Source organism: Uloborus diversus, chromosome 6 (assembly GCF_026930045.1).
Source record: "Uloborus diversus isolate 005 chromosome 6, Udiv.v.3.1, whole genome shotgun sequence".
Lineage (NCBI taxonomy): Eukaryota > Metazoa > Arthropoda > Arachnida > Araneae > Uloboridae > Uloborus > Uloborus diversus.
In genome coordinates this window covers 98,247,477-98,260,219 of record NC_072736.1, presented here as the reverse complement: position 1 = coordinate 98,260,219, position 12,743 = coordinate 98,247,477, and positions in this window count along the sequence as shown.

The following is a 12,743-nucleotide window of genomic DNA, read 5'->3' as shown; positions in this document are numbered from 1 at the left end:
TTTGTGGGCGAAAAATTCGCGTTAGCCCTAAAATTAGTTACTCGTGAATAATTCGCGTTTTAGCCATTTCGCGTAAGTCGAATCGCGTTGTAGCGAGAGACTACTGTACTTCCTTTACTACGTTATAGGAAATAAAAGGAGTTTTGTCACCTACGCTCAAATATTCTTACCAAAATACACATATTGAACAGATACCAGTTTCCCCCCATAGCTGTTGCAAATATTTTACGTACGCAAATTACCAAAAAGTATAAGATGTAGATAAATTTAACGACTACAAAAAATGTAAGAAATTATAATGAATTAAAATCTCTTAAAAACAGTCCTAATTCCATTAATGCTTTTGAGACGACTGTTTCATTACCTTAATACCCTGAACAAAAACTTTCAAGAAACTTGAGGTTATGCATTTCATTTTCACAAGCGCATTATTTGGATTATATATTTAACGAAAATGTTATTAACTATGAAGAAGTATGTTACGATGTGCAAATAATTTAATTTCCGTAGCTTGCTAATTAGTTTGAATTGATGCATTTGTTTCTATGTTTCTCTAAATCGTCCTTTTCATTTATCTTGGGTTTGACAATTAACTACAATTTTGAAATCCGATTCAATGACGCACATTGAAAATGGGGAAATTTTAAATTCATGGATATTACTTTCTTTGTATTATCTTTACTCGTTATATTTACTGCAATAGTGAAAGGAAATTGTGCAGAGACAGGAAATTAAAAAGTCATTGTCATTCGTTGGAACAGTGGAAAACAGTTTTGCTTCGTTTAATTCATTCAAGTCTAAATTTATGGGTGTGTTTTAAATTATGGAAATAACTATTATTTTCAATAAAGCGTGAAGTTAATTAGCCATTCATTTATTCTGCACTGGAAGCATTTCCAGGAAAAATGAGGCCTTATGTAACGTTATAACAAAATAGCAGTACATATGTTACCGTTAGAGTATATAATGCAGTTATTTTAAAGAATACCTAGTTATTCCATGAAATAACTGATCGTGTCCGTTAAAGTGTGTAACATGTTATTAATTTGACACTTTAACTAGTTATTCTATGAAATAACTAGGTATTCTATAAATTAACTAATGAGAATTCTATAAATTAACTAATGGGAGATAGTGCTATCAGAGTGAATTTTATAAGCCAGTTGGTATTTACAAGTCAGTGGTGGAAGGTTATGAACAGCCACCGCGAGGTCAGCTTGTGTTTCATGTTCATTTGAATTTAATTTGGCTTTAATTCTACGAATAAAGAAAGTTTGAGCATTTTGATGATAAAAAGGGGAATTCTGTCCATCACTCATCTTTTCCTCCGTTACTCGACATCATCAGGATTGTCGGTGTCTGTTACTGGGGGTCGGACCTTTTTTCAAAATTTAGCTAATAAAAATAGAGTTAACTAATTCCGATTATCCAGAAGCAGCCAAACATTAGATGAGATGTAGTTGCATGAGAGAAAAATAGTTTTAAAAGTCTAAATATATTAAAGAGCTCCGAAAATTGAGCTAACCTCAGAACGATGTCTTAAGCAAGTCTATTACTGGTGCCGTTACCCTACTTGATAATTTTTTAAAACAAATATCAAAAACTTCATACTTACTTCAATGGAAAATAAAAAAAAAATCAATTGTCATATTCAAGGTAGTGAAATATTGTTATTTTTCGCTTTTTGGTCTTTCCTGTACACAGATCGTACACAGATATGCAGCATATGCAGTAGTGGATATTATTCTATATCCGACCCTTCATTGGTCTTAACAAAGAAACCGCAGACCACATAATGCCAATAATCTCCTTATTGTGCTACACTCTACTTTTTTAGGGTTATCGTCTCACAGGGAAAAAATAGGTTCCACAATGACAATTTTCTTTTGATTTCGTGAACTGTATAAATTAAACTTTCCAGAAAAATTAACAACTTGTTTTTTATACAATACAGTGAAGTTCCATCACAGCAAACTTCAAGGGACCGCAAATTCTGTTCGTTGTAACGAGAATTTTGTTTTAATGGAATTCAAATAATGTATGTCAGTCAGGACTGAAAATATATTTCGTTGAAACGAAAATTTCGTTGTTTTGGCATTCGTTGTAACGGAATTTCACTGTAGTAAAACTACAGTGCATCATGTAGGAACACAATTTACTGTAAAATAAGATTAGGCAGTTTTGACAAGACTTGTTTGTAACAACGGTTGCTACACTTTTGCCGGTTGATAACAAATGTTTGTAGGAATTTCTTTAACATCATTAAGGCTTCAAAGGGGGACGATAAAATCACGATTTAGCGAATTTTGCTATTTTAATACATATAAAACAGAGTTATTGGCTTTATTGGTGTATGTCGTCTTAGTTGGCGCAAAACGGAAATTTCATACAAATAAAGCGCATTTTTGTAGGCAACTTGTACTCGTTTCCAAACAAAATAAACTCATATTGCAATCAGTCTATTTTTGTAAAAAAGAGTTATTTGTATAATTCATGTATATGTGATGAAGTTACGCGTTGTGATACTCTTCCATTTGTTTTACAAAAATAACAATTCAAAGATGTCTATTTTTTCTTTTGCTTTCGTTAAAGATTAAAAATAAAAATAATTCTGTTACGAAACTGTATTTGCTTTTGGTTTAGTTGTTTTAGATGCAAATAAAAAATACGATAGCAAACATAGTAATTAGAAAAAAAATCATCCTGTTTTAGTGTAAATAAGGGTGAATGCGGCATTGATTAAAAATGTTACAAATTATCAAAACAAAATTTAGAACTTGGAAAATGTGGCAAAATATGTTTTTTAGATCAAAAAATTAATAAATAAAACATTTTAGTCTAAAAGCTATTCAAATTAAGCTTTTCTCGTGGTATTGATAAAAAATGTAATTACCACACCTAGCTAATATGAATAAAGGGCAGATTTACGTGGAGATAACAAAAATAAGAAGCAAGGATATTGACTTTTTTGTAAGACTTATTAAAATTGATGCAGCAAAAAGTTTCCCAATTTTTGCTACCAAGTCGTGGTTCATTTATCGGGCTATTTCCTCCTAAAATGAAGTTTAAATTAAAGTTTTTTAGATGAAATATATAATTATACTTTTTTCGCAGATAACTGTGTCTCCAGAGAGCTCTTTTTCATTATAGCAAGTTTTCTTAACTAAAAGCAAGTCTAGAAGTTAAGGTTACATAATTACTTTTACTTAACTTATATATGTGTTGCGGCTAGCACTAAAATTGGTTTATAATATTATTCAGATATTCATTTTTTCTAACGAAGGAGCATTTTCCAAGTTATTTACTTAATGAATTTAGTTATTTATTTTGTGCGTGTGTTATTTAATACTCAAGTTAAATGGTTTTTAAAAATGGTATGTGTTTCTATTGCTCAATAGAGCACTAATGCTACATTGGAGCACATATCGCCAAATCAGAACCAATAGCAAAAAAATCGAGCTTTTGCAACAAAAATTTGAAATTCTTCGCTTCCGTTTTTTATATGAAAAGCCCTTCTTTTTCTGCTTTAAAACTTATATGGTATTGTTAAATTTTACTTGTGATATATTTCTGAAAAGTCTGGCAATTAAAATACTCTATAGCGACAACTCTTTAAACTGTCATTTTACTCAGTGTTTCAATTTATACGAAAAGCACCAATGCTAATTTGGAGCACACATTGCCAACCAAGAACTAAAGAACATAAAATCACTCTTTCTAAATGATCGATTTGAAAAATATATATTAAAAACTTGATTTAAAAAAAATGTTTCTGCTTTAAACATTGCATGTTATTGTTAAATTTTTCTTGTAATATCTATTTGAAAACGTATTGCAATAAAAATATGCTATAGGCATAACTCCTTAAACTGTCATTTTATTTCACTTTAAATTTGATCAGTATTACCCTGTGAAATTAATGAATATTACAGTTGTTTTTTTGAAGCCTTCAACTGTGGTTATTACTGTATTGATATTATTGATGTTATTTTATTTATTTCATTTCTTGGACAGTGTACTCTGAAACATATACCACGATACGTATCCATTGAATCTAGAGACACCATAGAGGTAGGTCCGCTAACTTAAAACTAAAACAATTTGTGTAACCTTACTCCATAATATCGGTGGTAGCTCATAGCTGTCCCCACTACTCTAGAGTAACTTAACTGATACAACTGCTGCAAAGTTACACATCGCTTGTGGAAGGCTACACCATGGTATTGTAACCATAACGTAGCGTCTCACTCATTTCTGCACAAGGTTACACCAGTATTGTCTGTAGCTAACAGAGCAATAACTTAAAAAGTGTCGCATTAGTAAAAATTAAACTTTCATCTGACTTTCATGAACGATTTATCAAAGTGATGCTTTTTAACATGCAATATATACCTCCAATTATTTATTTAATTTAATATACAAACAAGAAGTTTGTACTAAAAACTTGAAAAAAAGAAACGATCGTAATAGAAGGATGCGTTTTGAATCAAATCGTGTCCAAACAAAAAATTAATTTGTTTCCTTGCAGTGATATTTTTCATCCACTTCAAAAACTAGAAAGTTCATGCTGAACCTATTTAACGTTTTTTGTTTTTTGCTAAAATATGATCAATGAATGTCTCGTCCAATATTTGTTTAATTATATACTGAATTAATGAAAGTTTTAAATGCCCGGAGTTTTTACACATTTGAAGCAGCACTGGGTCATATTTGACTGTTTTTGAAAATATCTTTCACTCTGTGTGTGTGGGTGTATGTTTGTGCTTGGTTAATTTCTCACGGCATTTCAAATTCAAAATTAAAGCAAGAAATGAATAACTTTCAGTACATCAATGAATCCCCGAGGAACTTGCTAATGATTAGTTTTGATTTCCATGGTATGGAAAACAAAAGTTTTTTTTTTTTTTCCCTTTTAGTGTGACTGCTGGAAGTTCAAAAATAAAAAAAATAAAAAAAACTGCGAGAGCTGCACAAAAATAAGCATTTGCAGAAAGTTCCAGCAAAGAACTTGAGCTGATTTGGTTTTGTGAATATTCATCCCAAAAGGGACTGGCGCAAATGAAACTTTTTCTTTGTTGAACTAATTTGTGTGTTTCAAAACATAATGCAAGGTAACAAAGAAAATTTGGCACATGAATAAAAGAAGGTGTAAACTTGTACTGTTAATTAGATCACGAATCGCGTACCAACCCAACGATTTCTTTTTTAAACACAGCTATATCTTAAAGCGTATTCTATGAGTTAAAAAAATTTGCATCCTTAGAACTTTATGTAGTAATGCTTTTACAATTTATAAATTATTGCTCGCAATAATTACAGTTTTAAATTTATCACAGTTTCATTTATTTTTACCATTTTGATTTTTCCTATTAAAGAACCGTGATCTGAGTAAAAATTTTGAACTTCCAAGTGCTGGTAAAATAGAATTAAATAGATTTTGCCATGATGAGTTTCGAAAAGTTATTTATGTCTTCTCTAAATTTCATTCCATATTGGTTTTTTAATGATATTTAAATTGTAGGCAACTTTTCTGAATTGTTCCTACTCAAGATAATGCGTAAAAAAAATATTTCCTCTTAGATGATGCCAAAAAGTTAAATGACAAAATGAAGTCATAAAAAAAGCATTGTTTTCAGTGCACAAAGATAGTAATTTCAAATTCCATAGCAACAAAAATGCTTTAAGTCTTAAAAGAAATGTACTAAAAATAACTAGTAGACCCGTGCAGAAGTTCGCACTGTGCTTCAAATCGTTTAATAAGGCATTAAGCTCTTTAAACATTTCAAAGAAAGAACATTGTGAAGAAGAACCGAAAAAAGTAAGCGCACAAGAGAAGGCATGTAATTTGAAGACATCAGTAACAAAACCTCGTTAAATACAACGTTGTGATAATTTGATCATCGCTCACCTTTTGGTTGCACGTATTTTCAATGGAAACATAAATACTATCGTTAAAAGTGTGGCTGAGTGACTGGTGAAATAGCAATAATTTTGCATGTGAAAAAAACAAGTTGTTGCAAATACAATCCTGTCCATGTGAGCATCTGACGGAAAAAAAGAAACATTAAAGAGATATTTATTGGCACGGAATAGAACTGGCGCCATTCTTATTAACAGCACGACACTCCAACAAACCTAGCAATTGCGCCTTCATTTTCGAATGCTATTCATTGAAGGAATGCGCAATAAAAAAACAGCAGAAAAGCTTTTTGCCAAAAAAAAATAAATAAATAAAAATAATAATAATAAGATCATGCGTCTCTATGTTTTGTCAGTAGCTAGCATGGGGTTAAGATAAGGGCTATGCGGTGGCCGAGGAAGGTGTTGGAAGTCAGATTGATGTTCAAAGAACCAATTTTCAATACTTCTGGCACGATGTATAACTGCGTTATCGTTCATGAAGTATCCGTCACTATCAGGGAAAAATGCAAACATTGCAGAGTTCACTTGATCTGCTAGTATATCTAGGTATCACATATCTGCTTGTTTACAAGATTGGTTCGAAAAAAACGTTTTTTTTTGGTTTCGGAATCGCGTTACCTCTTAAAAGTTGTAGTTTGGTATTCTCAATTGGGGGGGGGGGATATTCTAAGTTGATATTTTCAGTTCGCACATGAAGCTAAAAGTTTGGAGAAAAAGATAAAAATTGAATTTTCCAAAATATAACGATATTAGTTTGTTTTTTATAATGTTTTTACAAGGTAACAGCCATTTACTATCAATGAATAGCGTAGTTTGAAGCTAAAAAATATAATTTATAGCTTTTATATAAGACCTTTCGTTTGCGAACACGCCTTAAATCGAGCTAAAATCTTCTGAAATTTAAAGCTCAATTTAAGGCATATGCGCAAATTAAAAATCTTATTTAAAGCTATAAAAAAATTTTTAGGTTCAAACTACCCTATATACTGATAATTAATGGCTGTTGCCTTACAATAAAATAGTTTTATAATCGATACACACATAAGGTAAATCATAATCTCAAAAGCAGAAAAGAAGGATCAACAGTCGGAGCCCATTCCTTTTTGACCAGTCAAGGAATCCCGTAAAATTTGAATACCCCTAAATGCTTGTCCTTTAACGAAAATGCGCGAACTTTAGTCAACCACAGCTATATTAACAGCGCGGAAAAGACGTCAGTCAAATCGTTCTCCCAAAACTAAGAAAATCCGTGAGGAGAGTAAACGTCGCACAACTCAGTCCAATGAATCATGACAAAAACGAATTCAACAAGTTAGAGACGAAAATCGAATTATTAGACTTAGTAAACAAAAAATTCAGGCATTGAAAACTTTACCTCCATTTGTCGCACGCTGTGTAGCACGCAGGTAGCGTGCTGCACGATCCCGAACTGACAATATGGCGAAAGATTGTTTATATGGTGAATTTTGATTAAAGGCTTGCATTTAGCAATAGTCTCAAGGTTAGGACTAATCGATTGATGTAAGATTTATCAAAATAGGCCAAGTTGTTTAGCCTGTACAATGCCACATAGGTACAAACATACTCATAAACACATTACCCTCCTTTGCGTCGCGCACGCGCAGTCGGGTAAGAATATGCAGCGTCAATAGTTTGTGTTTTGTTTTTAAGTGTTAAATTTTTCTAAAAAAAAAGGGGGGGGGGGGGTTACTGTGAGATTGAATAAAAATGCACCACAAAACCAAGTCCTGCTGATTATACATGAATAACGAAAAAAAATAGCTAGGAATCACTGAACAGAAAAACTGCAGTATCTGTAGAAATGAGTTTTAAAGACATTTGAAGAAACGCGTTTTGGGTTCCCTAATAAAATTAAGGAAATATTGCCGTTCGACTTTTTTTCGCGATTTTTCTTTTCAGCAGAAACCAAATAAGCAAGCTTATACATTAATGTAAAAGAAAAAAAAAAATGAAACGCTTACAGTTACTGCCATTTGACTGCCTGCGGAAGAATTTGTGCTTTTTTTTTTTTTCACTAACCTTCCTCAAATGCTATACATCAAGTTTTTTTGAGCTCTTACGTCCCGTGCTCTTCCTAAGTCTAGGACTTGCCATCCCTCCCCCTGTCTTTTATCAGGTACGAAATTTGATTTCAAGTATGGTTGCTACAAATTTGTTCAGGGAAGGAGTTCTGAATGAATCGTGAGAGCAGCTAGGTTTAGAGCTCCAAATGTTAAGATTTAAAGATTGAAGATGATTGTTTATATATAGTAAACATGTGTACAGTAGTTACCATACGTTTTAAAAGCAATCTGTCGATAAAACTTTATAACTTAACCTTATATAATAACTTAGCTTTGAATCAGAAAAGCACCTCTGAAAGATACGCTACTAAATACTACCACGTCATTTATTCTACTAAAAAAGTTAATGTTGGAAGTGATTGTTGATTAATTTGAAAATGAATCTTTGTATTTTTCTATTCTTTAAATTAATTGAATAAGTTCTGAAAAAACAATCATGCAAACTTGATCTGCGTGCAAAAATACATCAGAAATCCAGCTCTATTCTCTTATACGTATACCAAGTTTTAAAAGGTGTCGGAAAATTAACGCAAGATTTGACTCGGCCGCTATTTTTGCAGCTATTTATTGGCAACACTGAAAATAAAAACAATTTGACAGCTGAAAATTTAGGGTTAGTAAAGGGGCCGTGGTAACCCGATCGGTAGAGTGTCGAATTCGGGGCCGGAGGGTCCTGGGTTCAAACCTCGACGGTCGAAGACTCACCGTCGTCATAAAAGGGGACTGGGCGACGTTAAATATGCTCGTGGTCTCAATGTCCTCCAAGTGAAACGATACCTCTGGGGGTGCTAGCACCAGGTAGCTATTAGCTCCAGAACTAGTTCTAAATTCTCATAAACTGTTCGATCCGGTGATGGTGCTGCCATCTATCGGTATATAAAATAATGGAGGCTAGGCACTTAGTATGCAGTCCTCGACATAAATACAGTTGTAGTCAGTCTGAATAGGAATAGAAATAGAAATAGGGTTAGTAAACATTAAGCATTGTGCGACTATAATGGCTTGAAATCATACGATCTAGGGAACCAATGCTGATCACCGAAACGGGAAAGTACGCGAATAGAAAATGTCTCAGGCAGTAAGTAAATTGCTTCATTGGCTTTATGGCATGTGACACGGTCTTGTAGTAACCACATATTGGCCACATCAATAACATTCTAAATCAGCAGAAAGAACCGTAATCATGTCGCGATTCGTAGCACCAGTAACAGTTACATCTTGACCACTCTCAAGAAGCTGTCGTTCAAATTAAAGGTAAGTTCAAGCTATATTATCATTCCATTTTTCTTACAATTCGGCTTTCTTTTTCATTGGAAATGCGTGCAAAAAAACGTCGTTTATTTTAACATCGTAATTCGTATCTCAATATTCGTGGATGTTGGCTTGGCAATTTATTTTAGTTGCTAAGTTGTAGCAATTGCTTTATAGCAAATTCTGAGGAGTAGTTGTGATTTTGAACATTATACTGTGCGTGTGATATTTTTGAAATATTTTCTGAAACTCTAGTTAAATGAAAATAATAGTTAATTCCGTATTTGGTTGTATTTAATGTTATTATATCAATAGAATTTGTTTATTAACTTGTAAATCCTTATGTCCTCAAACGCATTTGTTCTTTTGTGTTTTTATTCTTAGATTCAGCTGAAATTTACAAAAATATTTTTTTGATCATTTTAATGGTAGATTTTACTGCGTTAGATAGCGTTAGCAGCTTTTGTATACTGTACATGATGCAATGAATCATTAAATTTTAAGAGTTTACTGATATTGTTTGCATGTCTCTCAAAGTGTTGAATGATTTGAATTCATTTATTGATGCTTAGTATTGTTAGTTCACTTATTGGTGGTGTTTCAGTGAAATGGAATTCACTGAACTGAAGAGTTTTGGTACTTACGAATAATAAAAAAAACACCAATAATCTACTCCAAGCAATAAACAAGCATCTAAAGATAAAAGCGCTAAGCGCCCGTTTTTAAAAGTTTTCCAAAAGGTCCATGATGTAAAATCAAGTGCGTTTGCAATAAAAAAAGAATTTTCATATTTTTATGTTCTTTTTGGCATTTTTTATTCGCCTTGAAAGACATGCTCATTTAGATAAATAAGATGCTTTGTTTGAGAGCTACATTAGAACTTCTATTATTCGAAATTCTTGTTAAAAGAACTTCGAACTTGATTTGATTTAACTGAGGTTAGTTTCTTTGAACTTTATTTTTTTTTAAACTACTGACGCGAAAGGACGATTACGTGTGCAGATATTTATCTCACAACCAATACAGCAACGAACCCACGGCCCGTTGGTCATATAGGACCGTTGTATTTGTTTGAAAGTTGGTAGAACAAGATTGTTTTTAGCTACTGGAGCCCAACTTACGGTCCACGGGTCATATAAGACCCTCTCGAGGCTAATGTTTGCGGCTCGTTGTCATGTTTAAAGGGGCGAATAAAAAACAAATAAACTAGTATTGAATTTTATTTTGTTTATGGGGGACTTGATCGTGAGTGTTACCGGTTTAACCCAACCTATGACCCGCGGGACCTGTCGGACCAGTGAACACAAGCGGTTTTAAGACTAAGTTCCTAGTGGGGAGGGGGCAGGTTTTTTTTTTTGACCAACATCAATTGCACTCAAGGCTGGATTTCGACTGAATGGGCCTCTAAGTTAATTCAGGTATGTGGTCCTATTTGTAGTCCGTAAAACTTTATATCGGTGGCGAAAAAGGTCGTTTATAAATGTTTATCCTCCCCCCCCCCCCCCGCTCGCTATGTTTTTGGGCTTTTTCTAGTGATTCAGGTTATGCTTTGTTTTTTTGTGTGTCGTTTTTCTTAAGGTGCTGTCTGCTGCCTTTTTTTTTACTTTAAGAAATGGAATGGTATCAAGAGAGTGAGTGAAAAAGGGCTCCCTTTTAAGTGCGTTATGGAATATCCCCAACTTTAGGGGGTTCGGAGGTTTCTCCCCGAAGGGAATGTTGTAAAATAAATCGATCGTTTTGCATTTTGAAGCCTATAAGGGGTAATTGGATTGACCAAAAATATCGCGAAAAAATGGGCAAACAAAACTTTACAAAAACAAGTTATATAATCTTTTGCAATTTAAGATAGTACCCAGTAAAATATGTTTGTTTTGTTAACGACAGTTACGGGAGTATGATACGAAAAATTATGGAAGAGAACTCTGAACCGCAATTATCAGAGTTGTCTTCCGTATTAATCAACCTTTACTTACACTACTTCGAAATAATTTTTACAACTACCATTCCTGAAGCTTTCAAATAATTTATTTTCAATTATCTTACCTTTTTTAATGATTAAAAAATATAGATCCTTCTAAATTAGAACTTATTCGCACCAATGATAATATCAAATAAACTGATTTCCTCGATTGAAATATTTCTCTTTCAGACAATTCGATGACAATTTGAGACACTTTTTGATAAAGGACATCCTTTTAAATTCCATGTTACTCGTTTCATTTCATGGAATTCAAATATTTTCATTAAATTTTTTCGTAATACCTTGATTAGCGAATTTAATAGGATTAAAACTATCTGCAATAGAAATGAGTTTGTTTCTAAAAGATTGTTATTAAGTTCCTCCATCTTTTTATTTAAGTTAAATTAGAAAAGTAGGTAATTGCCTATCAGATTGAAGTATAGTGCAATTCTATTATTGCAGAAAGGCCACCTATGCCATAAAGGTCTGTTGGGATCCACCCTGAAAATTTCTAATGCATCTACTGTTTTCCAATTTTAAATTTTCTCCCCAGTATTTTGCACCTCGGTCTTTTGTTTTCTGTTGCCAATTTCTAACTGTGCTCTTGCCTGGCACGTGCGCGTCACATAACCGTTTCGTTTATTTATTTATTTTTCTGTAGGTCAGTATTGTTGCTTGTGTTTCTTTCTGTGTCACTATTGCAGGTACGCTCTTCAATTCCAGAGTTCTTATGCTTACGCCGCACGTATACAGGTTAGTTTTTTTTTTTTTTTTTTTCATTTTGTTAAATTTGTTCTTTTAGGCTTTCGGGGAAGGTAACATGTTTTTTGGGAATTTCCCTCGCGATAAATAGAAAGGACGTAGTGAATAAAAGGATTTATCTTCCCCCTGACGGCGTAGCAGTCTCTTGTTCTGTCCGTTTTCCATTTTATCTTCTGAAATGCTGTGGTTTTCGTACTTCAGCATTTTGCACTTTTTTATTTTTCATATATATATATATATATATATATATATATATATATATATATATATATATATATATATATATATATATATATATATATATATATATATATATATATATATATTAGGGTGGTCCTTATTTATATGGGAAATTTTTTTTTCGGAATTCAACAAGTGACGCCCCCTAGTTTTGTGACACTATAATAAAAAGTAATCGGTGCAAAATTTGAACTCGATCGGTCAATAATAACACGTGCCCCGTTGAACTTTAACACTTTTGATAATTTTCGTACCAATCTTCGAGTTTTTACTTCAGACCTCGTACATCGCTTCTCCTATGTTTTCAAAATATTTTTACAGCGAGGTAGCGCTAAAATTCATTTTTTTAATTACTTCATATCGTCTAAAGATTTTACATTGAATAAGAATGAAATAGTGCTATAGAAACTTTACCTTAATCGTACGCTTTTCTCAATGTATATCAATCGGGTGCATTTTTTCCCCCGATAGTCATAGATTGTCTGTAAAATACGAAATTGCTTTTGTGACTCATATTTGGTAAA